This window comes from Phyllobates terribilis, unplaced genomic scaffold, assembly GCF_046119375.1.
Source record: "Phyllobates terribilis strain yellow unplaced genomic scaffold, ASM4611937v1 Scaffold_4__5_contigs__length_816908805, whole genome shotgun sequence".
Taxonomy (NCBI): Eukaryota; Metazoa; Chordata; class Amphibia; order Anura; family Dendrobatidae; genus Phyllobates; species Phyllobates terribilis.
Window position 1 is genome coordinate 691,123,877 of NW_027362764.1, and position 23,013 is coordinate 691,146,889.

Below are 23,013 nucleotides of genomic sequence, written 5' to 3' on the forward strand. Positions count from 1 at the left end.
AGAAGCTATGAGATCAGTTCTTCAAAATTTCAAACCTACGGATGAGGTTGTAATTCTTCAATATGTTGATGACCTATTATTATGTGCCCCTGCTCAAGAGTCCGCAAACAGCAACACAATAAGATTGTTAATATTTCTAGCAGACATGGGCTGTAAAGTTAACAAGAAAAAAGTACAACTTTGTATGACTACGGTAGTATTTCTAGGACACTGCATTTCACAAGGTATTCGGCACCTCACCGCCGACAGACTAAAAATCATTAGAGATCTTGTTCCTCCCAAGAACTACAAAACATTAAGAGCATTTTTGGGAATAGTATCACACTGCAGACAATGGGTTATACATGCTAGTCAGCTTATGCAACCTCTATATGATTGTTTAAAAATCGAGCCTTTTCAGTTAACTGAATCAGCGCTCATAGCCTTTCAAGACCTCAAGAAAGGTCTCATGTCAGCCCCGGCCTTGGGAATCCCAGACTACGCCAAACCATTCCAATTAATGGCTGCGGAAATGTCTAATCATGCTACAGGAGTACTAACACAGAAACATGAAAATAAACAAAGACCTGTCGCATACTATTCTGCTCAATTAGATAATGTTACCAAAGCTGCACCATCATGTGTCAGAGTAGTAGCAGCTGTCTCTCTTTTGGTAGAAAAAGCCTCAGAAATAGTACTAGACCATGCCTTAATAGTACAAACTACACATGATGTACATGGCATACTGAATCAGGTATTGCCAAAACACATTTCAATGGCTAGACATCTTAGATTACAATGCTCCTTACTAATGCCACCAAACCTCACTTTTCGCCGCATATTGTCTCTAAATTTAGCCACTCTGTTACCACTAGAGACAAAGGGGGGAGTGGAAGGAGGTCAGGAAGACGAAGATGAAAATTTTTTACAATACCACGAACAAGACAATATAATACATGATTGCTTACAGTGTATAGAACAAGAAACACAAGGGCTACCTAATGTACAGGACACCCCTCTTGACAATCCAGACCTACATATGTATATAGATGGTAGTAGGTATGCAGATGAAACTGGTAACTTTCACACAGGTTATGCCATTGTATCAGATCATGATGTTATTGAAGCTGAGCCAATGCAGGCCAGCTGTTCAGCCCAGGAAGCTGAACTATTAGCTCTAATACGAGCATTACAGTTAGCAAAAGAAAAAAACGCTAATATTTTTACTGATTCTAGATATGCATATGGTATTGTACATGATTTTGGATGTATATGGAGAGCTAGAGGTTACATGACAGCTTCAGGTCAACCAGTAAAACATGGACAAATGATTAGACAAATCCTAGAATCAGCTGCCTCAACCAAACAAGTAGCAGTAATAAAAGTACCTGCACATGTAAGACTCGACACCGAGATAGCTAGGGGTAATGACCGAGCCGACAAGGCTGCTAAGCGAGCTGCAGTAAAACCTCTGACAACTGACCACACTATTAGTGCAGTATCAGAATTTGACTTAATTACACGGCTCAAAGAAGCCCACCAGCAGGTGAGTAGAGAAGAAAAAGAAGAGTGGCAGAAACAGGGGGCAGAAGAAAAAGAAGGACTATGGAGAAAAGGAGATGAGCTTTGTCTCCCCCGAGCGTGGTACCCTGTTGTGGTCAGTGAAGCCCACGGACCTACACATGTGTCTGCAAACGGTATGATACAGAGGGTCAGACAGAAGTGGTTAGCCCCAGGGTTCGGCCAGGTAGCTCGAGCAAAATGTGGTTCTTGTGAAATCTGTTTAGCCCACAATCCAGGACAGACTGTTAAGACCCCCCAGAAGCACCATGTAAGACCACTATATCCGTTCCAGAGACTTCAGATCGATTACATCCAGATGCCTAAGCATGGACACTATGAGTATGTACTGGTATGTGTGGACATGTTTTCGGGGTGGCCAGAGGCTTATCCAGTTCATACAGCCACGGCTAAAGTCACTGCAGTAAAAATAGCACATGAACTGGTACCCCGTTATGGTATCCCAGAAGTGATCGAGTCAGATAGAGGTACACATTTTACTGGAGAGATCTTTCAGAATGTAATGAAAATGTTGTGTATAAAAAGTGAACTACACACCCCTTACCACCCACAGAGTTCTGGTAAGGTTGAGAGAATGAATGGAACACTTAAGTTAAAAATACAGAAAGCCATGGCAGAAACACAGAAACCATGGACTGAGTGTCTCCCAATAGCATTGTATTCAGTCAGAAACACCCCCCAGGGAAAGAGCAAACTCACCCCCCATGAAATATTGTTTGGTAGAGTTGCCAATACAGGATTGTATTTCCCACAGACTTTAATGTTAGAAACTGAAAGCTTAACTGCTTATGTACAAAATTTATGTAAGCATGTGTCTAAAATACACTCTTTAGTGTTCTCTTCCATTCCAGATCCTGATTCCATTGAGGGAACGCACAAGCTGCAACCAGGAGACGAAGTTTACGTAAAAAGACATAACAGAAGAACGCTAGAACCCAGATTTGAGGGTCCATATCAGGTGTTATTGACAACTCCAACTGCAGTAAAATTGGAAGGAAAATCAGCATGGGTACATGCAAGCCATTGCAAAAAGAAATAGTGGTGATTGTACTTGTGTTAGCTATAACGATAGATCAGGGAGACCTGTGGGATAAACTAAGTTCCCCAAAACCTGCAGATAATAAATTTATAAAACATCATGAGACATTGGTAAACGGGCTGCTCGATGGCGGACAGAAAATAGCAGACTGTTGGATTTGTACGCATTCTCCAATATCAGCCACGAGCATACCCTTCCTGGCCGTACCCATGACCCCTGAGGAAGTGTTTACATGGACTAATTGCTCAGACAAATTAGCAAATAACCAAACCGTTAATTCTAGATTATGGAACACCACTGTTGCCATCCCAGTTGTGGGGTGGGTGGGATTTCCCTGGTGGCAAGGTAATATGACCGGAAAAATAAACAACTTACAATATTTAGCGTTTAAAGGAGGTGTATGGGTTCCTAGAAATAAGACGGGACTAACAGACTTAGGGTTAATTCCTACAGAAAATATACAACTCAGTTTTAGTAGCACAGTATCTTCTTCTCAACCTTTTAAACCTGATATAGTAGAAAAATACATACACAATAATGGTTGGAAATATTCACAATTATTCCCCGATGGAAACAATGATACATGTTCAAAGATACCAGGTAATATATTATGTAATGAATCAAGTGCATATGACCCAGGTACACCGACTTGTGAAAATCCAGATGCAGGATACTGTAGTCCATTAGGTCAAAAACCCCCTTGGTGTATACTTCAGAATGTATCTAAATTTTTAGATTTGGTACATAGGTTGGTGCTCCAACACTCTGCAATATGGGATCTGCCTGAAGGAACCTTCTGGATTTGTGGAAATGGAGCATACAAATGGCTCCCAGTAGGAATAAAAGGTGCATGTACTCTAGGACGCTTAACACCGGCCACATTTATAGTTCAGAATCAGCAGGTAGATATGCAAGCAGTACCTAAACACACACTATACAAAAGAGCAGCCGACAACTCGCCTAGACCTTCAGGTAGGCCACATGTGGTCCAAATGGGAATTCCTAATAAAATATTCAGCACTTTCTTTGTGTATCCAATGTTGATGCAGATGTGGGATAAATTAGTTCAGGCCACCGACTATCTAGATGATCAGATATGGGATATTATGGATATACTTAATACTAGTATAGCTGTCCAAAATCAACTTATAATTGTTACTAATCAACATACTGTAGTGTTAGACTACCTAACTGCGGCCCAGGGAGGAATGTGTCAAATTATTGGTCCAACCTGTTGTCATTACATAGATCCAAACAGTACAATGAGTATGAGGTTCAAGCTGGCAGATATACAACGATTACGGGATGAATATGACAGACACAATGACCAAAATAAAGATAGCTGGTGGTCAGACACCTTCTCCTTTCTCAACCCAAAGAACTGGTTTAAGGGTATTGGAGGTTGGGTGGCTGGAATTCTGCAAGGTATATTACAGATTGTGCTAATTATAGTAGTCATATATGTAGTGTTTAAAATAGGATTAAAAATTATTTTAATATGCATAAATAAGCTTTGTAACACGGACTCAAGAATATGAAAGAAAAGAACTCCCGGACCAGGTTTTCTACCAAAAGTCCATAAGGAAGAATCAAAGGGGGGACTGAGAGGATGATAGGAGTTATACTTCACCCAAGACTACGATGTAAGACACAGATGAAGTTATTCTTCCCTTATCTGGACATTTGGACTGACGCCCAGAAATTAGATTGTAACTTGTTTTTAGCTGTCTCAGCAACCTTCTACTGTTATCACTTTTCTGTTTATGAAACTTTCTTATCAACATTCCACTGTTATGAATCATCACTTCACTGCTTGTGAAACAAAGGCATTTTACTGCGCATGTGTGACAAAAAAACTAAGATTATTAGTATAAATAAAGGGACAGCACCTATAGAGGCTGACGCGCTCAGGGGCTTCCCAGTACTTGATTATACACTACGTGTCTGTGTATTTCTTGTTACGGGGATACCCCGACTCCAACAAGGACCCTCCATGGCTGAATGATCCTAACACTGGACACCGACCTTACGTAAAGTAGAGGATGGAAGTCCCAAGCCCCCCAAGACCTCTAAGATAAGGACGCAACCCCGCCGCCTCTACCAGGCCTCACACCGAGCTCCTTGCCACGGCTAGGAGTGCTTATTGACCCCGCAGCCGGCCGTATGCAAATGATGGCGTTAAAAGCATCTCGCGCTGTGAAGGGGCCAGGCTTTCAGCAGCTGCCCAGGGGATGGTTTTAGAGGGCGACCGCCTAACGAGGGCCAGCAGAAGTAACGTCTTCTTCTTCAAAGAAGCTTGTGTAACTAACCCAATCAGACAGCTGCCCAGGAGCTAACCTCAGTGCTAGGAAGGAGCGGGAGGGAATTGAGGGGGTGGTTCCTGCTAAGGCCCTGAAATAATAATAAGACAGGCAGGAGAGTCTGACGCATGGTGGCGGAAAAGCTGCAGGTGCAAATAGGGAATGTGGTCTCGTGCGAGCAACTTGTGCATGCTCGCTGTGTGTGAGTGTGCGCTTCCTAGGTACGGCGCGCTGCAGACAGTCAAAAGGGTTGCTCCCTTTCATTAAAAGTTAATCCCCGGCTGCAGGCTATTAGAAAGCAACTAACCGCGCTCTACTCACCCTACCCAGGTCTACCGGTGAGTCTCGCCGCTGCTCCCGGCCTGTGGCATTGGCCGCGACGCTGACGTTCCGTCGACAGCGCGGCAGCCGATCAGTGAGCTCAGCGGCTCTGAGCGGGGCGTTCTGTCTACAAGACCTTTTTAAGGAGCCAGCAAAAAACTGAAGAGAAAGGAAAGCACAAAAGCACCTTATCTTACTAAGCACTGGAAAGGGCAGCCGGCAACCGGACGTCAAAGTAGAAAAGCAGCAAGTGAGAGGCCTGTCTCTGCCTACAGCCACACCACCCTGAACACGCCTGATCTTGTCTGATCTTGGAAGCTAAGCAGGGTTGGGCCTGGTTAGTACTTGGATGGGAGACTGCCTGGGAATACCAGGTGCTGTAGGCTTTTGCTTTTTCTTACTTCCACCAGCAGGGGTCACTCTCCTCTATGCCTTTTTTCCATTCCTTTTTTCACAAGCGCACACATGCTCCTTTCTTCTTTTCATTTGCTTTCTCTCTTGCGCTATTTAATCCTTGCAAAATACCAGCATCCTTCTCATCACCGTGGACCTCCAGCATTGTTGCTTATTTACTTTTAATACTAGGCTTCTTTTCACCAGGACCAGCGACTCCCGCATGACTGGAGGAAACCACCGCTGACCTGGAGGCCAGTTTACAGCACAACCCAAGCAAAACACCTTTGCAGGCCACACTACCCCCCCCCCGAAGAGCAGCTCAAATTCACTCGCAACCATCTCACCCTCTTCCTTCATTCACTCCTGGGCGTTTCGCTCCACCCCAAGTTGTGGGTCCAGCTTGCTCTTTCTGTCACATCCCCGCGATGAACGGTTTAGCCTGCAGGAGACCCTGCGCCGAGCCATTTTTAAACAGATCTGATGCGGCAGGTGTTTCGTTGCTCAACAAACAACACCTATAGGGACGGCACAGCCTATGCATCGGTCCTTCGGAGACCGCCCCAGAACGGCCAGAGTTCTCGTCCCCACGCGAGCCTGAGGAAGGCTGGCCGGTCGATGGGCCAAGCAGCGTCTACTGGCCATACCACCTTGGATACGTCCGATCTCGGAAGCAAAGCAGAGATGGGTTCAGAAATACTTGGTTGGGACACCTCCTGAGAACACCAGGTATTGTAGACAATTTTGATGACGTTTTGCCATCTTGCGCAGCTCGGCTAGCATGGAGTGGCGCCTTGCTGGACACCGACCTTATGTAAAGTAGAGGATAGAAGTCCCAAGCCCCCCAAGACCTCTAAGATAAGGACGCAACCCCGCCGCCTCTACCAGGCCTCACACCGAGCTCCTTGCCACGGCTAGGAGTGCTTATTGACCCCGCAGCCGGCCGTATGCAAATGATGGCGTTAAAAGCATCTCGCGCTGTGAAGGGGCCAGGCTTTCAGCAGCTGCCCAGGGGATGGTTTTAGAGGGCGACCGCCTAACGAGGGCCAGCAGAAGTAACGTCTTCTTCTTCAAAGAAGCTTGTGTAACTAACCCAATCAGACAGCTGCCCAGGAGCTAACCTCAGTGCTAGTAAGGAGCGGGAGGGAATTGAGGGGGTGGTTCCTGCTAAGGCCCTGAAATAATAATAAGACAGGCAGGAGAGTCTGACGCATGGTGGCGGAAAAGCTGCAGGTGCAAATAGGGAATGTGGTCTCGTGCGAGCAACTTGTGCATGCTCGCTGTGTGTGAGTGTGCGCTTCCTAGGTACGGCGCGCTGCAGACAGTCAAAAGGGTTGCTCCCTTTCATTAAAAGTTAATCCCTGGCTGCAGGCTATTAGAAAGCAACTAACCCGCGCTCTACTCACCCTACCCAGGTCTAACGGTGAGTCTTGCCGCTGCTCCCGGCCTGTGGCATTGGCCGCGACGCTGACGTTCCGTCGACAGCGCGGCAGCCGATCAGTGAGCTCAGCGGCTCTGAGCGGGGCGTTCTGTCTACAAGACCTTTTTAAGGAGCCAGCAAAAAAGTGAAGAGAAAGGAAAGCACAACAGCACCTTGTCTTACTAAGCACTGGAAAGGGCAGCCGGCAACCGGACGTCAAAGTAGAAAAGCAGCAAGTGAGAGGCTTGTCTCCGCCTATGGCCACACCACCCTGAACACGCCCGATCTCGTCTGATCTCGGAAGTTAAGCAGAGTCGGGCCTGGTTAGTACTTGGATGGCAGACCGCCTGGGAATACCAGGTGCTGTAGGCTTTTGCTTTTTCTTACTTCCACCAGCAGGGGTCACTCTCCTCTATGCCTTTTTTCCATTCCTTTTTTCACAAGCGCACACATGCTCCTTTCTTCTTTTCATTTGCTTTCTCTCTTGCGGTATTTAATCCTTGCAAAATACCAGCATCCTTCTCATTACCGTGGACCTCCAGCATTGTTGCTTATTTACTTTTAATACTAGGCTTCTTTTCACCAGGACCAGCGACTCCCGCATGACTGGAGGCAACCACCGCTGACCTGGAGGCAACCACTGGTAACCTGGAGGCTAGTTTACAGCACAACCCAAGCAAAACACCTTTGCAGGCCACACGACCCCCCCCCCGAAGAGCAGCTCAAATTCACTCGCAACCATCTCACCCTCTTCCTTCATTCACTCCTGGGCGTTTCGCTCCACCCCAAGTTGCGGGTCCAGCTTGCTCTTTCTGTCACATCCCCGCGATGAACGGTTTAGCCTGCAGGAGACCCTGCGCCGAGCCATTTTTAAACACATCTGATGCGGCAGGTGTTTCATTGCTCAACAAACAACACCTATAGGGACGGCACAGCCTATGCATCGGTCCTTCGGAGACCGCCCCAGAACGGCCAGAGTTCTCGTCCCCACGCGAGCCTGAGGAAGGCTGGCCGGGCGATGGGCCAAGCAGCGTCTACTGGCCATACCACCTTGGATACGTCCGATCTCGGAAGCAAAGCAGAGATGGGTTCGGAAATACTTCGTTGGGACACCTCCTGAGAACACCAGGTATTGTAGACAATTTTGATGACGTTTTGCCATCTTGCCCAGCTCGGCTAGCATGGAGTGGCGCCTTGCTGGACACCGACCTTACGTAAAGTAGAGGCTGGAAGTCCCAAGCCTCCCAAGCCCCCCAAGACCTCTAAGATAAGGACGCAACCCCGCCGCCTCTACCAGGCCTCACACCGAGCTCCTTGCCACGGCTAGGAGTGCTTATTGACCCCGCACCCGGCCGTATGCAAATGATGGCGTTAAAAGCATCTCGCGCTGTGAAGGGGCCAGGCTTTCAGCAGCTGCCCAGGGGATGGTTTTAGAGGGCGACCGCCTAACGAGGGCCAGCAGAAGTAACGTCTTCTTCTTCAAAGAAGCTTGTGTAACTAACCCAATCAGACAGCTGCCCAGGAGCTAACCTCAGTGCTAGGAAGGAGCGGGAGGGAATTGAGGGGGTGGTTCCTGCTAAGGCCCTGAAATAATAATAAGACAGGCAGGAGAGTCTGACGCATGGTGGCGGAAAAGCTGCAGGTGCAAATAGGGAATGTGGTCTCGTGCGAGCAACTTGTGCATGCTCGCTGTGTGTGAGTGTGCGCTTCCTAGGTACGGCGTGCTGCAGACAGTCAAAAGGGTTGCTCCCTTTCATTAAAAGTTAATCCCCGGCTGCAGGCTATTAGAAAGCAACTAACCAAGCTCTACTCACCCTACCCAGGTCTACCGGTGAGTCTCGCCGCTGCTCCCAGCCTGTGGCATTGGCCGCGACGCTGACGTTCCGTCGACAGCGCGGCAGCCGATCAGTGAGCTCAGCGGCTCTGAGCGGGGCGTTCTGTCTACAAGACCTTTTTAAGGAGCCAGCAAAAAAGTGAAGAGAAAGGAAAGCACAAAAGCACCTTGTCTTACTAAGCACTGGAAAGGGCAGCCGGCAACCGGACGTCAAAGTAGAAAAGCAGCAAGTGAGAGGCCTGTCTCTTCCTCCGGCCACACCACCCTGAACACACCCGATCTCGTCTGATCTCGGAAACTAAGCAGGGTCAGGCCTGGTTAGTACTTGGATGGGAGACTGCCTGGGAATACCAGGTGCTGTAGGCTTTTGCTTTTTCTTACTTCCACCAGCAGGGGTCACTCTCCTCTATGCCTTTTTTCCATTCCTTTTTTCACAAGCGCACACATGCTCCTTTCTTCTTTTCATTTGCTTTCTCTCTTGCGCTATTTAATCCTTGCAAAATACCAGCATCCTTCTCATCACCGTGGACCTCCAGCATTGTTGCTTATTTACTTTTAATACTAGGCTTCTTTTCACCAGGACCAGCGACTCCCGCATGACTGGAGGCAACCACCGCTGACCTGGAGGCCAGTTTACAGCACAACCCAAGCAAAACACCTTTGCAGGCCACACGACCCCCCCGAAGAGCAGCTCAAATTCACTCGCAACCATCTCACCCTCTTCCTTCATTCACTCCTGGGCGTTTCGCTCCACCCCAAGTTGTGGGTCCAGCTTGCTCTTTCTGTCACATCCCCGCGATGAACGGTTTAGCCTGCAGGAGACCCTGCGCCGAGCCATTTTTAAACACATCTGATGCGGCAGGTGTTTCATTGCTCAACAAACAACACCTATAGGGACGGCACAGCCTATGCATCGGTCCTTCGGAGACCGCCCCAGAACGGCCAGAGTTCTCGTCCCCACGCGAGCCTGAGGAAGGCTGGCCGGTCGATGGGCCAAGCAGCGTCTACTGGCCATACCACCTTGGATACGTCCGATCTCGGAAGCAAAGCAGAGATGGGTTCGGAAATACTTGGTTGGGACACCTCCTGAGAACACCAGGTATTGTAGACAATTTTGATGACGTTTTGCCATCTTGCGCAGCTCGGCTAGCATGGAGTGGCGCCTTGCTGGACACCGACCTTACGTAAAGTAGAGGATGGAAGTCCCAAGCCCCCCAAGACCTCTAAGATAAGGACGCAACACCGCCGCCTCTACCAGGCCTCACACCGAGCTCCTTGCCACGGCTAGGAGTGCTTATTGACCCCGCAGCCGGCCGTATGCAAATGATGGCGTTAAAAGCATCTCGCGCTGTGAAGGGGCCAGGCTTTCAGCAGCTGCCCAGGGGATGGTTTTAGAGGGCGACCGCCTAACGAGGGCCAGCAGAAGTAACGTCTTCTTCTTCAAAGAAGCTTGTGTAACTAACCCAATCAGACAGCTGCCCAGGAGCTAATGACGCGCCCCCTGGGCCAGTGTTGTTTGGGGAATACCCGGAGCCGGATCAGATGGGGGTTGTAGTCTCCGAGTGGCGGTGACCCGGTCCGTGCCCAGGGTGTCAAGCTCAGTGTGTGGCAGTCCTTATGATGTTACTAGATGTTCTTTTATGTCGACTACGCCACCCGTTGAATTGCGGTCAGTACGGCCGCCGCTGCAGCAGGGTCCGCTGAGGCTGATGGTGTTTGTGCAGCTTCGGTAGTATAACCCCCAACGGGAGGGGTATGGCCTCAGGGGGTCAGGTGCAGAGGATGGTGGTTGTGGAAGTGCAGTGAAGATGGTAATGAGAGTCAGAGTCGGGTTGTGCAGTTCAGGGTTTTTACTTACTGCTGTTTTTGTACCGGTCACTCCGGCCTTGAGTGACCACCCGAGCCGTGCTGCGTCCACCAGGTCCTGGACTCGGCCAACCCCCAAGTAGTTCCGGAGCGTGGTTCTGAGCTCCCTTTCTGTCCTGTCCTCTTCTCTGGCCTTCCCCACCAGGGATCCACCTATGTCCGGCTCCCTCGGGCCTCTTGGTGGTAAACCCTTGTCTCTGGGTTCCCTGACCCTATTCCTGGTCTGCCTTCCGGGTGGATTTAGTGGGTGGTCGTGGCAGATCCTGCCCACGACCTCCGGTCTCTGGCTAAGTTGTGCTGTAGCCTCTGCCAGCTTGGGATCCGGTACCCTGTTGCCAACTCTTCACCCTTGGATTTAGTTTGGGCTCTCAGAGTTCCTTCTTTCTCCCCCTCTGGGTCTTTCTTTCTCCTCTCTCTTGGCCTGGGGCTGCTCTGCTCTTCTGCTTTCTTCCTCTACTCACTCCACAAAAGACTGACAGACTGACCCTCACTCTGCAAAAAGACCCTGTCCTAAGATGGTGCCCACCTTATATACTCCCTCTATGTGTGAGCTCAGGTGACCAGCACCCAATGAGCTCCTAACTTTACCCAGACTGCTCCCCCTATCTGCCCCTACACTACTGGGATGTTCCACCCCCCCTCCCACTCCAGCCAAGGACAGACTCGGTCGTACCTGCACATTTCTAAGTGGGAGTACCGTTGGTCTGCCCTCCGGAAATGGGATGTGTGTAGTGCATGCAGCCTACTGAGCTCAGCTCCACACTCCATCCTTACCCGGGAGTGGAATATCACACCTCTGGCTTGAGGTGCAATACCCCTGTAGCAGCCGAATCCTCAGGGTGCTACATTCCCCCCTGGTAAATCACAGCACGTCCTCGGGCTGTAAGAAAACAAAACACCAAAACATACAATTTTTGCATAAACAACATAATAAAACATCATATAAAACTTTTCATAAAAACTTTTCATTAGAAACATTCTTGTCTTCTGGTACCTCCGGTCACGGTGCAACTTGTGACCGGGTATAGTGCAACAGTTTCTTTAAGAAAATGGTTTTCCTATAAAACCAGTAGGGGGCGCTTTAGGAAGCGCAACTATATACAATAGGGAAGGTGGCCGCTCTCAGTCCTCGGCCAGGTTATGGATAGGGGACACACGGGTTAACAGTTCAATTCGCTGGTCCCAACGGGGACTATAATAGCAGCAACAGTTTTTGGTACCCTTACGGGTAACTATATACAGTCTCTTCACTACCGTACTCAACGACGGCGTCCTCCTGCTCTTTCTTTGTGGACAGTTTCAGTTTCAGACCCGTCCGGGTCCTCTTGCTCCTCCTCACACCGCAGCTCCTCCTCCGTCAGGCGATGCACATGGAGGGCGTAGGGTCCTTTGGCACACTTGTGCCGGGTGAAGGTGACCTCGTCCCCTAAATACAGGTCACGACCTCTGTGTCCCTCCGGTAGGTGGGACTCAACGTCTCTCCTGGTCACGAAGACGTCGCCTGGGGTGCGGTGATCCCTGATGAAACCCCACCCATGCTGCAGATTGAACTTTATCACAGTCCCGATGGTACGGGGACCATGCGCTGCACGGGGGTTTCTCCTGGTCCGGCTCTTCTGCTCCGCGCTCCTTATTTGGGCTTGCTGTTCCCGGACCCGCCTCTCTCTCCGCTCCCTCTCAAAGACCTCGAGCTGCTGGCGGCAGCACTCTGCACGCTCCGCTGCGGCTGCCCGAGTCTCCTGAGTGAACCCCATGAGGTCTTCTCCGGTGGGATCCCACTCAAACTGGGTCTCTTCTAGCGGGGGCGAGATCCTCTTTATGGGCTTTGGAGCCGGGATCAGGGGTTCGCACATGGCCCTTGCTTTTTGCAGCTCCAGCTGGATGTATTCCTGGGGCCATACGAAGGGCTGCCCATCCGGGCACGTATGTTGGGCGAACAGGTCTTCACCCAGGTGCGGCACTCTTGTTTTTATGGGTGCAGTGGTGGTAGCGGCGCCCGGGTTAACCAGGCCTTGCGACCAGGCCTGGGGCACCTTGAAAGTAAAGGGCACCGTAAGAACGGCGGCGCCCTGTGTTACTTGGCCCTGCGACCAGGCCGGGGGCTCCGCGGAGGTAGGGGGCGCTGTTGGTATTGCGTCGCCCGGGGGTACTAGGCCTTGCGACCAGGCCGATGGTACTTCCTGCTTGACCACGCTCGGGGTCGAGGCGTGTGACGTCACAGGGGTCGCGGCTTCCGTTTGAGGCCTAGTCTGCGGCGGTGACGTTGCAGCGACGGGCACCGCAGGGGGTACTTCGGGCTCTGCGACGGGGAGCTGGGGCAGGCACGCGGTTTCCCGGCTCGGGGTAGTGACGTCCCCTTTACCTGCCTCCATTCGTTCGGCTCCCTTCTCGGCGCCGTCTCCGGCCTTCAGTCCTCCTGCGCCATCCTCAGAGGCGGTCTGTCTCCTCGTCTCGGGTGGCGTGCTCCGCTGACGAGTCTCGGTCTGCTGGGCCATCTCTCGGCTCCACTCCGCCAACGTCTCTCGTTGCACCCGGGCCAACCTCTGTGCGAGGCCCTCCAGCGCAGTCTGTGCACACTCCCGATCTCGGGGGAGCTGTGCTAGAATCTCCAGCAGGCTTTCTGGAGTGGCGACCGGCAACAGGCTCCTGACCACTGGGTCGGTGCTGCCTGGAGTGGCGGCCCGCATCAGGCTCCTGACCACTGGGTCGGTGCTGCCTGGCTCTCCCTCCATCTCCGGGTGTGCTTTCTCTGGACTCTTCTCCAGGCTTCTCGTCTCCGGGTGCGCTCTCTCTGGACTGCTCCAGGCGGCACCCATCTTCGTTCTTTTCTTTTGTCTCCGCCCACATTGAAGGTGGTCCCGGGGCAACTTTGTGATTGTCAGTTCCAGGGGCAGTTCTCTCACGCTGATGGACATATCAATCATCACAGTCTCTGCTGGTGGGGGCGGTTTCCACTTTTGGCGCCATTCTTCGACCTGGCCCACGATGGGAGGTGGCCTTTTGCCACCCTCTGGCACGCCCATAATGGCGTCCGCTCCCCCAAGGCGGGAAATCTTCGGAAATGGCGGGAATCGTCTCCCAGTGGCGGGAAACTCCATGGATGGCGGGAAAAAGCTGCAAATGGCGGACAACCGGCGGGAAACGACCTGTGATGGGGCCCGTTGGCGGGGACCCTCCGGAACCGGCAGGAGACTTCTTTTTGAGGTAACGGTGAACTTTTCTTCAGGCACGCAGTACCCGGTTGTCGCGGGCACGTTATCCTGCCGACTACGCCAAAGTTGATGCGCCCCCTGGGCCAGTGTTGTTTGGGGAATACCCGGAGCCGGATCAGATGGGGGTTGTAGTCTCCGAGTGGCGGTGACCCGGTCCGTGCCCAGGGTGTCAAGCTCAGTGTGTGGCAGTCCTTATGATGTTACTAGATGTTCTTTTATGTCGACTACGCCACCCGTTGAATTGCGGTCAGTACGGCCGCCGCTGCAGCAGGGTCCGCTGAGGCTGATGGTGTTTGTGCAGCTTCGGTAGTATAACCCCCAACGGGAGGGGTATGGCCTCAGGGGGTCAGGTGCAGAGGATGGTGGTTGTGGAAGTGCAGTGAAGATGGTAATGAGAGTCAGAGTCGGGTTGTGCAGTTCAGGGTTTTTACTTACTGCTGTTTTTGTACCGGTCACTCCGGCCTTGAGTGACCACCCGAGCCGTGCTGCGTCCACCAGGTCCTGGACTCGACCAACCCCCAAGTAGTTCCGGAGCGTGGTTCTGAGCTCCCTTTCTGTCCTGTCCTCTTCTCTGGCCTTCCCCACCAGGGATCCACCTATGTCCGGCTCCCTCGGGCCTCTTGGTGGTAAACCCTTGTCTCTGGGTTCCCTGACCCTATTCCTGGTCTGCCTTCCGGGTGGATTTAGTGGGTGGTCGTGGCAGATCCTGCCCACGACCTCCGGTCTCTGGCTAAGGTGTGCTGTAGCCTCTGCCAGCTTGGGATCCGGTACCCTGTTGCCAACTCTTCACCCTTGGATTTAGTTTGGGCTCTCAGAGTTCCTTCTTTCTCCCCCTCTGGGTCTTTCTTTCTCCTCTCTCTTGGCCTGGGGCTGCTCTGCTCTTCTGCTTTCTTCCTCTACTCACTCCACAAAAGACTGACAGACTGACCCTCACTCTGCAAAAAGACCCTGTCCTAAGATGGTGCCCACCTTATATACTCCCTCTATGTGTGAGCTCAGGTGACCAGCACCCAATGAGCTCCTAACTTTACCCAGACTGCTCCCCCTATCTGCCCCTACACTACTGGGATGTTCCACCCCCCCTCCCACTCCAGCCAAGGACAGACTCGGTCGTACCTGCACATTTCTAAGTGGGAGTACCGTTGGTCTGCCCTCCGGAAATGGGATGTGTGTAGTGCATGCAGCCTACTGAGCTCAGCTCCACACTCCATCCTTACCTGGGAGTGGAATATCACACCTCTGGCTTGAGGTGCAATACCCCTGTAGCAGCCGAATCCTCAGGGTGCTACACTAACCTCAGTGCTAGGAAGGAGCGGGAGGGAATTGAGGGGGTGGTTCCTGCTAAGGCCCTGAAATAATAATAAGACAGGCAGGAGAGTCTGACGCATGGTGGCGGAAAAGCTGCAGGTGCAAATAGGGAATGTGGTCTCGTGCGAGCAACTTGTGCATGCTCGCTGTGTGTGAGTGTGCGCTTCCTAGGTACGGCGCGCTGCAGACAGTCAAAAGGGTTGCTCCCTTTCATTAAAAGTTAATCCCCGGCTGCAGGCTATTAGAAAGCAACTAACCGCGCTCTACTCACCCTACCCAGGTCTACCGGTGAGTCTCGCCGCTGCTCCCGGCCTGTGGCATTGGCCGCGACGCTGACGTTCCGTCGACAGCGCGGCAGCCGATCAGTGAGCTCAGCGTCTCTGAGCGGGGCGTTCTGTCTACAAGACCTTTTTAAGGAGCCAGCAAAAAACTGAAGAGAAAGGAAAGCACAAAAGCACCTTATCTTACTAAGTACTGGAAAGGGCAGCCGGCAACCGGACGTCAAAGTGGAAAAGCAGCAAGTGAGAGGCCTGTCTCTGCCTACTGCCACACCACCCTGAACACGCCCAATCTTGTCTGATCTCGGAAGCTAAGCAGGGTTGGGCCTGGTTAGTGCTTGGATGGGAGACCACCTGGGAATACCAGGTGCTGTAGGCTTTTGCTTTTTCTTACTTCCACCAGCAGGGGTCACTCTCCTCTATGCCTTTTTTCCATTCCTTTTTTCACAAGCGCACACATGCTCCTTTCTTCTTTTCATTTGCTTTCTCTCTTGCGCTATTTAATCCTTGCAAAATACCAGCATCCTTCTCATCACCGTGGACCTCCAGCATTGTTGCTTATTTACTTTTAATACTAGGCTTCTTTTCACCAGGACCAGCGACTCCCGCATGACTGGAGGAAACCACCGCTGACCTGGAGGCCAGTTTACAGCACAACCCAAGCAAAACACCTTTGCAGGCCACATGACCCCCCCGAAGAGCAGCTCAAATTCACTCGCAACCATCTCACCCTCTTCCTTCATTCACTCCTGGGCGTTTCGCTCCACCCCAAGTTGTGGGTCCAGCTTGCTCTTTCTGTCACATCCCCGCGATGAACGGTTTAGCCTGTAGGAGACCCTGCGCCGAGCCATTTTTAAACACATCTGATGCGGCAGGTGTTTCGTTGCTCAACAAACAACACCTATAGGGACGGCACAGCCTATGCATCGGTACTTCGGAGACCGCCCCAGAACGGCCAGAGTTCTCGTCCCCACGCGAGCCTGAGGAAGGCTGGCCGGTCGATGGGCCAAGCAGCGTCTACTGGCCATACCACCTTGGATACGTCCGATCTCGGAAGCAAAGCAGAGATGGGTTTGGAAATACTTGGTTGGGACACCTCCTGAGAACACCAGGTATTGTAGACAATTTTGATGACGTTTTGCCATCTTGCGCAGCTCGGCTAGCATGGAGTGGCGCCTTGCTGGTGAGAGGATGATAGGAGTTATACTTCACCCAAGACTACGATGTAAGACACAGATGAAGTTATTCTTCCCTTATCTGGACATTTGGACTGACGCCCAGAAATTAGATTGTAACTTGTTTTTAGCTGTCTCAGCAACCTTCTACTGTTATCACTTTTCTGTTTATGAAACTTTCTTATCAACATTCCACTGTTATGAATCATCACTTCACTGCTTGTGAAACAAAAGCATTTTACTGCGCATGTGTGACAAAAAAACTAAGATTATTAGTATAAATAAAGGGACAGCACCTATAGAGGCTGACGCGCTCAGGGGCTTCCCAGTACTTGATTATACACTACGTGTCTGTGTATTTCTTGTTACGGGGATACCCCGACTCCAACAAGGACCCTCCATGGCTGAATGATCCTAACAATTCCTGGCGCCCGAAACAGGGACCCGAGGTCTGCGTATTCCTTCAAGTTCATCGACCGGCACGAGTAACCGCTGAGATTGGGACATCGGAACAGCAGATGACAAACCTGGCCAGGTAAGAGACACTGTTAGTTCTCTTACATCTGCTCTGCGATAGTCCGTAAATTTCATGCATATCTTGTGTTGGGATTGAGGAACTAGTAGAGAAGGATACCTATAGCTCGGGTCATTCATGTATATACTGTAGGATCTGCCGAAGGAGAGGTCAGAGAAGGTTATGAAACGGATGGTATGAAAGAGATGTGGATGTCGGGAATAGCCTCATAAGCCGCACTAAGGTAGATGACATAAGTATTACGGAGATTGCCTAACTGAGTCATAAGGTTGTGTCCTTTCGGGGAAACCTTCGCTCACGCTTAACTCCCGAACCTTTGTCCTCCTTTTTGACGGATAAGAGATTGACAGAATGAGCCCATGGAAGTAATGATAATACTCCAGGGACACGATATATAATGGAGACTGTATGGTTCATTTTATGTATTGTTGGTCTTGCCCTTGTTGCCATATATATATGTGTTAGAATTACTCTACACTTCAGACAAAACGGTCCAGAGAAACCGTTTCAGATACTGGCTCCTTAGGACAGAATAGGTAACGAGGAAAGGTAAAATATAGAATATATTTTATCTAACCCAAAAAGCCTCCTAAGGTAGGAATAGTCAGGAAAAATGGGCAACAAACAGACTAAGACCACAAATGATGAACAAGATGTCTATACAATCGTGAAAGAAAGGTGTGGTGTAGAAGCAACTAAGAATTTAGGGAAAGTTTGCAAAACTTTTCAGGTAGCAAGGCATGACAGGTTCAACAGGAAACTATGGGAGGACATTTGGGTTAGAAAAGCAGGAGTGATAAGAGACAAAGGATGGCAGGAACAAGTAGAGGCCATGGTCGAACTATCAAAAACAGCAGAGACAGACCATTGGACTTTTAATAAAGACAATGGATTATGGAGAACTCCAGTCAGACAGGGTCCCATTGTACAAACAGAAAACAGTAAACAAATGAACCCATTGGCACCACCATATCAGCCCAGGTCAGAACCCACACTGTATCCTGATTTTCGGGGTCCGGGTGGATGGACATGTACAAACTGTGGACTCCAGAATCCAGACTGGAGAGACACATGTGCAGGATGTGGAGCACCACGACCACATGATATGTTGGCACCAGTGCGTATCCTCAGTCGACCATACAGAGAAGAAGATGGTGGCAATCCACCGCGTAGAGTAACTAGATACCATCAGACTAGACAATATTTTCCATGGACCCCCGCTGAGGGAATGTCCCTACTTCAGAATGCACCAGATCCAATACAATGCCCACTAAGATTTGCTACGTACATACAGCAGATAATACACACCCATAATGGAACATGGTCAGATGGGACAGAATTATGTAGAATGAAAATGACACCAGGGTTGTATCAGGAATTGATGACAGTTATAGAACCTCATAGACCTCAACCAGTAGATGGTGAGGATCCAAATACCGCACTGTCAGGACAGAATTTTATGATCAGACTTATGGAGTTTATGAGAACTAAACAACGAATGAGAGGGACTTCAGGAACTGTCTCCCAGAAGTCAGGACAGCCTGTAGATGAATACTACTTAGCGGTAGAAAACAGTTACAGAGACGAGGGAATGGACCTTACCAATGAAGGAGTCATTCGACTGATGACAAAAACTTTTATAGAGAATCTTAACCCAAAACTTAGGGAAAAGTTCAAGGCTGCAACTCCTGATTGGAGAACCTTAGATGATCCCCAGATAGTCAGACAAAAACTATTAGGGATAGAAATGGATATGCGTGAGGCAGCATCCAAACCCGTCAGAGTAGCAGCAAATAATAGTCTGGTCAATAAAAACAACAGATCAAATCAGACCTATGACAAAGGGAACTTGGATAAGAAAACTAATCCATGTCACTACTGTAAGAAACCAGGACATTGGATTAGAGAATGCAGGAAAAAAGCCAGGGATATAGAAGATGGTACCTATGTCCCAAGAGAATCACAAGAAAAGACAGTACAGGCTTCTGCTCCTGCAGCAAGCGAGTGACTAGACGTGATGCAAACCACTTTGACTGGAAGGCGCCCAATAATTCAGGTAAAAGTAGCAGGAAAACAATGCCCTTTTCTAATAGATACCGGAGCAACTTCCTCCGTCCTCAATGAAGACGCCTTACCAAATGCTGATTGTTTATCAGATGATGTAACCTATACCGAAGGGTATGATGGAGGAATCAGGCCACTCCCATATAGTATTCCCCTTGAAACAAAGATAGGATCTAAAATATTTTTATCTAAATTTCTTTTTGTCAAAGGGGCACCTACTTGTCTTCTAGGTACAGACCTATTAAAGCAGACAGAAATGAATATCCAATTTTTGGAGGATGGTAGAGTCCAAATTTTGGTGCCTGATGACCAAGAGTCTCTAGAAAACATTGTAAAAGTCCAAGCCTTAGAGGATGAGAAAGATCCTGCCCCTACCCAAATTATTTTAGATCTTTCTGAGGTACCAGAAAAATTATGGGCACAACATGACACCGATGTAGGACTAATGCCAATAGCTCCAGTAAAAGTCACTCCTGTTCCAGGTGTGACACTACCCCAATTGAGACAGTATCCTATTAGTGCCCAACAAGAACACGCCATAGGAGAACAGATAAAAGATTATCTAAAAACTGGAGTACTGATAGAAGTAAAGTCACCAGCCAATACACCGTTGTACCCCGTAAAAAAGAAATCTACTGAGGGGTCAGCTGCTAGATACCGGATGGTACATGATTTAAGAGAGATAAATAAAATTTTGGAACCTATTACTCCTGTTGTGCCAAATCCACACACGTTGCTATCACAGATCCCAGCAACAGCACGAGTATTTTCTGTCATAGACTTATCAAATGCATTTTTTTCAGTACCATTACACCCAGACTGTTACAAACTGTTTGCATTTACATTTAAGAATAGACAATTAGCATGGACAAGATTACCACAGGGTATGATACATTCACCTACCTTGTACTCAGAAGCTATGAGATCAGTTCTTCAAAATTTCAAACCTACGGATGAGGTTGTAATTCTTCAATATGTTGATGACCTATTATTATGTGCCCCTGCTCAAGAGTCCGCAAACAGCAACACAATAAGATTGTTAATATTTCTAGCAGACATGGGCTGTAAAGTTAACAAGAAAAAAGTACAACTTTGTATGACTACGGTAGTATTTCTAGGACACTGCATTTCACAAGGTATTCGGCACCTCACCGCCGACAGACTAAAAATCATTAGAGATCTTGTTCCTCCCAAGAACTACAAAACATTAAGAGCATTTTTGGGAATAGTATCACACTGCAGACAATGGGTTATACATGCTAGTCAGCTTATGCAACCTCTATATGATTGTTTAAAAATCTAGCCTTTTCAGTTAACTGAATCAGCGCTCATAGCCTTTCAAGACCTCAAGAAAGGTCTCATGTCAGCCCCGGCCTTGGGAATCCCAGACTACGCCAAACCATTCCAATTAATGGCTGCGGAAATGTCTAATCATGCTACAGGAGTACTAACACAGAAACATGAAAATAAACAAAGACCTGTCGCATACTATTCTGCTCAATTAGATAATGTTACCAAAGCTGCACCATCATGTGTCAGAGTAGTAGCAGCTGTCTCTCTTTTGGTAGAAAAAGCCTCAGAAATAGTACTAGACCATGCCTTAATAGTACAAACTACACATGATGTACATGGCATACTGAATCAGGTATTGCCAAAACACATTTCAATGCCTAGACATCTTAGATTACAATGCTCCTTACTAATGCCACCAAACCTCACTTTTCGCCGCATATTGTCTCTAAATTTAGCCACTCTGTTACCACTAGAGACAAAGGGGGGAGTGGAAGGAGGTCAGGAAGACGAAGATGAAAATTTTTTACAATACCACGAACAAGACAATATAATACATGATTGCTTACAGTGTATAGAACAAGAAACACAAGGGCTACCTAATGTACAGGACACCCCTCTTGACAATCCAGACCTACATATGTATATAGATGGTAGTAGGTATGCAGATGAAACTGGTAACTTTCACACAGGTTATGCCATTGTATCAGATCATGATGTTATTGAAGCTGAGCCAATGCAGGCCAGCTGTTCAGCCCAGGAAGCTGAACTATTAGCTCTAATACGAGCATTACAGTTAGCAAAAGAAAAAACCGCTAATATTTTTACTGATTCTAGATATGCATATGGTATTGTACATGATTTTGGATGTATATGGAGAGCTAGAGGTTACATGACAGCTTCAGGTCAACCAGTAAAACATGGACAAATGATTAGACAAATCCTAGAATCAGCTGCCTCAACCAAACAAGTAGCAATAATAAAAGTACCTGCACATGTAAGACTCGACACCGAGATAGCTAGGGGTAATGACCGAGCCGACAAGGCTGCTAAGCGAGCTGCAGTAAAACCTCTGACAACTGACCACACTATTAGTGCAGTATCAGAATTTGACTTAATTACACGGCTCAAAGAAGCCCACCAGCAGGTGAGTAGAGAAGAAAAAGAAGAGTGGCAGAAACAGGGGGCAGAAGAAAAAGAAGGACTATGGAGAAAAGGAGATGAGCTTTGTCTCCCCCGAGAATGGTACCCTGTTGTGGTCAGTGAAGCCCACGGACCTACACATGTGTCTGCAAACGGTATGATACAGAGGGTCAGACAGAAGTGGTTAGCCCCAGGGTTCGGCCAGGTAGCTCGAGCAAAATGTGGTTCTTGTGAAATCTGTTTAGCCCACAATCCAGGACAGACTGTTAAGACCCCCCAGAAGCACCATGTAAGACCACTATATCCGTTCCAGAGACTTCAGATCGATTACATCCAGATGCCTAAGCATGGACACTATGAGTATGTACTGGTATGTGTGGACATGTTTTCGGGGTGGCCAGAGGCTTATCCAGTTCATACAGCCACGGCTAAAGTCACTGCAGTAAAAATAGCACATGAACTGGTACCCCGTTATGGTATCCCAGAAGTGATCGAGTCAGATAGAGGTACACATTTTACTGGAGAGATCTTTCAGAATGTAATGAAAATGTTGTGTATAAAAAGTGAACTACACACCCCTTACCACCCACAGAGTTCTGGTAAGGTTGAGAGAATGAATGGAACACTTAAGTTAAAAATACAGAAAGCCATGGCAGAAACACAGAAACCATGGACTGAGTGTCTCCCAATAGCATTGTATTCAGTCAGAAACACCCCCCAGGGAAAGAGCAAACTCACCCCCCATGAAATATTGTTTGGTAGAGTTGCCAATACAGGATTGTATTTCCCACAGACTTTAATGTTAGAAACTGAAAGCTTAACTGCTTATGTACAAAATTTATGTAAGCATGTGTCTAAAATACACTCTTTAGTGTTCTCTTCCATTCCAGATCCTGATTCCATTGAGGGAACGCACAAGCTGCAACCAGGAGACGAAGTTTACGTAAAAAGACATAACAGAAGAACGCTAGAACCCAGATTTGAGGGTCCATATCAGGTGTTATTGACAACTCCAACTGCAGTAAAATTGGAAGGAAAATCAGCATGGGTACATGCAAGCCATTGCAAAAAGAAATAGTGGTGATTGTACTTGTGTTAGCTATAACGATAGATCAGGGAGACCTGTGGGATAAACTAAGTTCCCCAAAACCTGCAGATAATAAATTTATAAAACATCATGAGACATTGGTAAACGGGCTGCTCGATGGCGGACAGAAAATAGCAGACTGTTGGATTTGTACGCATTCTCCAATATCAGCCACGAGCATACCCTTC

General features: G+C 48.8%; 3 non-coding genes and 1 pseudogene across 3 annotated transcripts; all 4 read left to right on the forward strand.

Annotated features, from left to right (window-relative positions):
• Positions 1–5,487: 5,487 nt before the first annotated feature.
• On the forward strand, positions 5,488–5,606 carry LOC141266716 (5S ribosomal RNA). Its single transcript, XR_012320743.1, has one exon. It is a non-coding gene; the product is annotated as a 5S ribosomal RNA (ribosomal RNA).
• Positions 5,607–7,286: 1,680 nt separating this feature from the next.
• Positions 7,287–7,405, forward strand: LOC141266176 (5S ribosomal RNA). Its single transcript, XR_012320230.1, has one exon. It is a non-coding gene; the product is annotated as a 5S ribosomal RNA (ribosomal RNA).
• Positions 7,406–9,114: 1,709 nt separating this feature from the next.
• On the forward strand, positions 9,115–9,233 carry LOC141267408 (5S ribosomal RNA; annotated as a pseudogene).
• A 6,558-nt stretch (positions 9,234–15,791) lies between these two features.
• Positions 15,792–15,910, forward strand: LOC141267108 (5S ribosomal RNA). Its single transcript, XR_012321123.1, has one exon. It is a non-coding gene; the product is annotated as a 5S ribosomal RNA (ribosomal RNA).
• Positions 15,911–23,013: the final 7,103 nt, after the last annotated feature.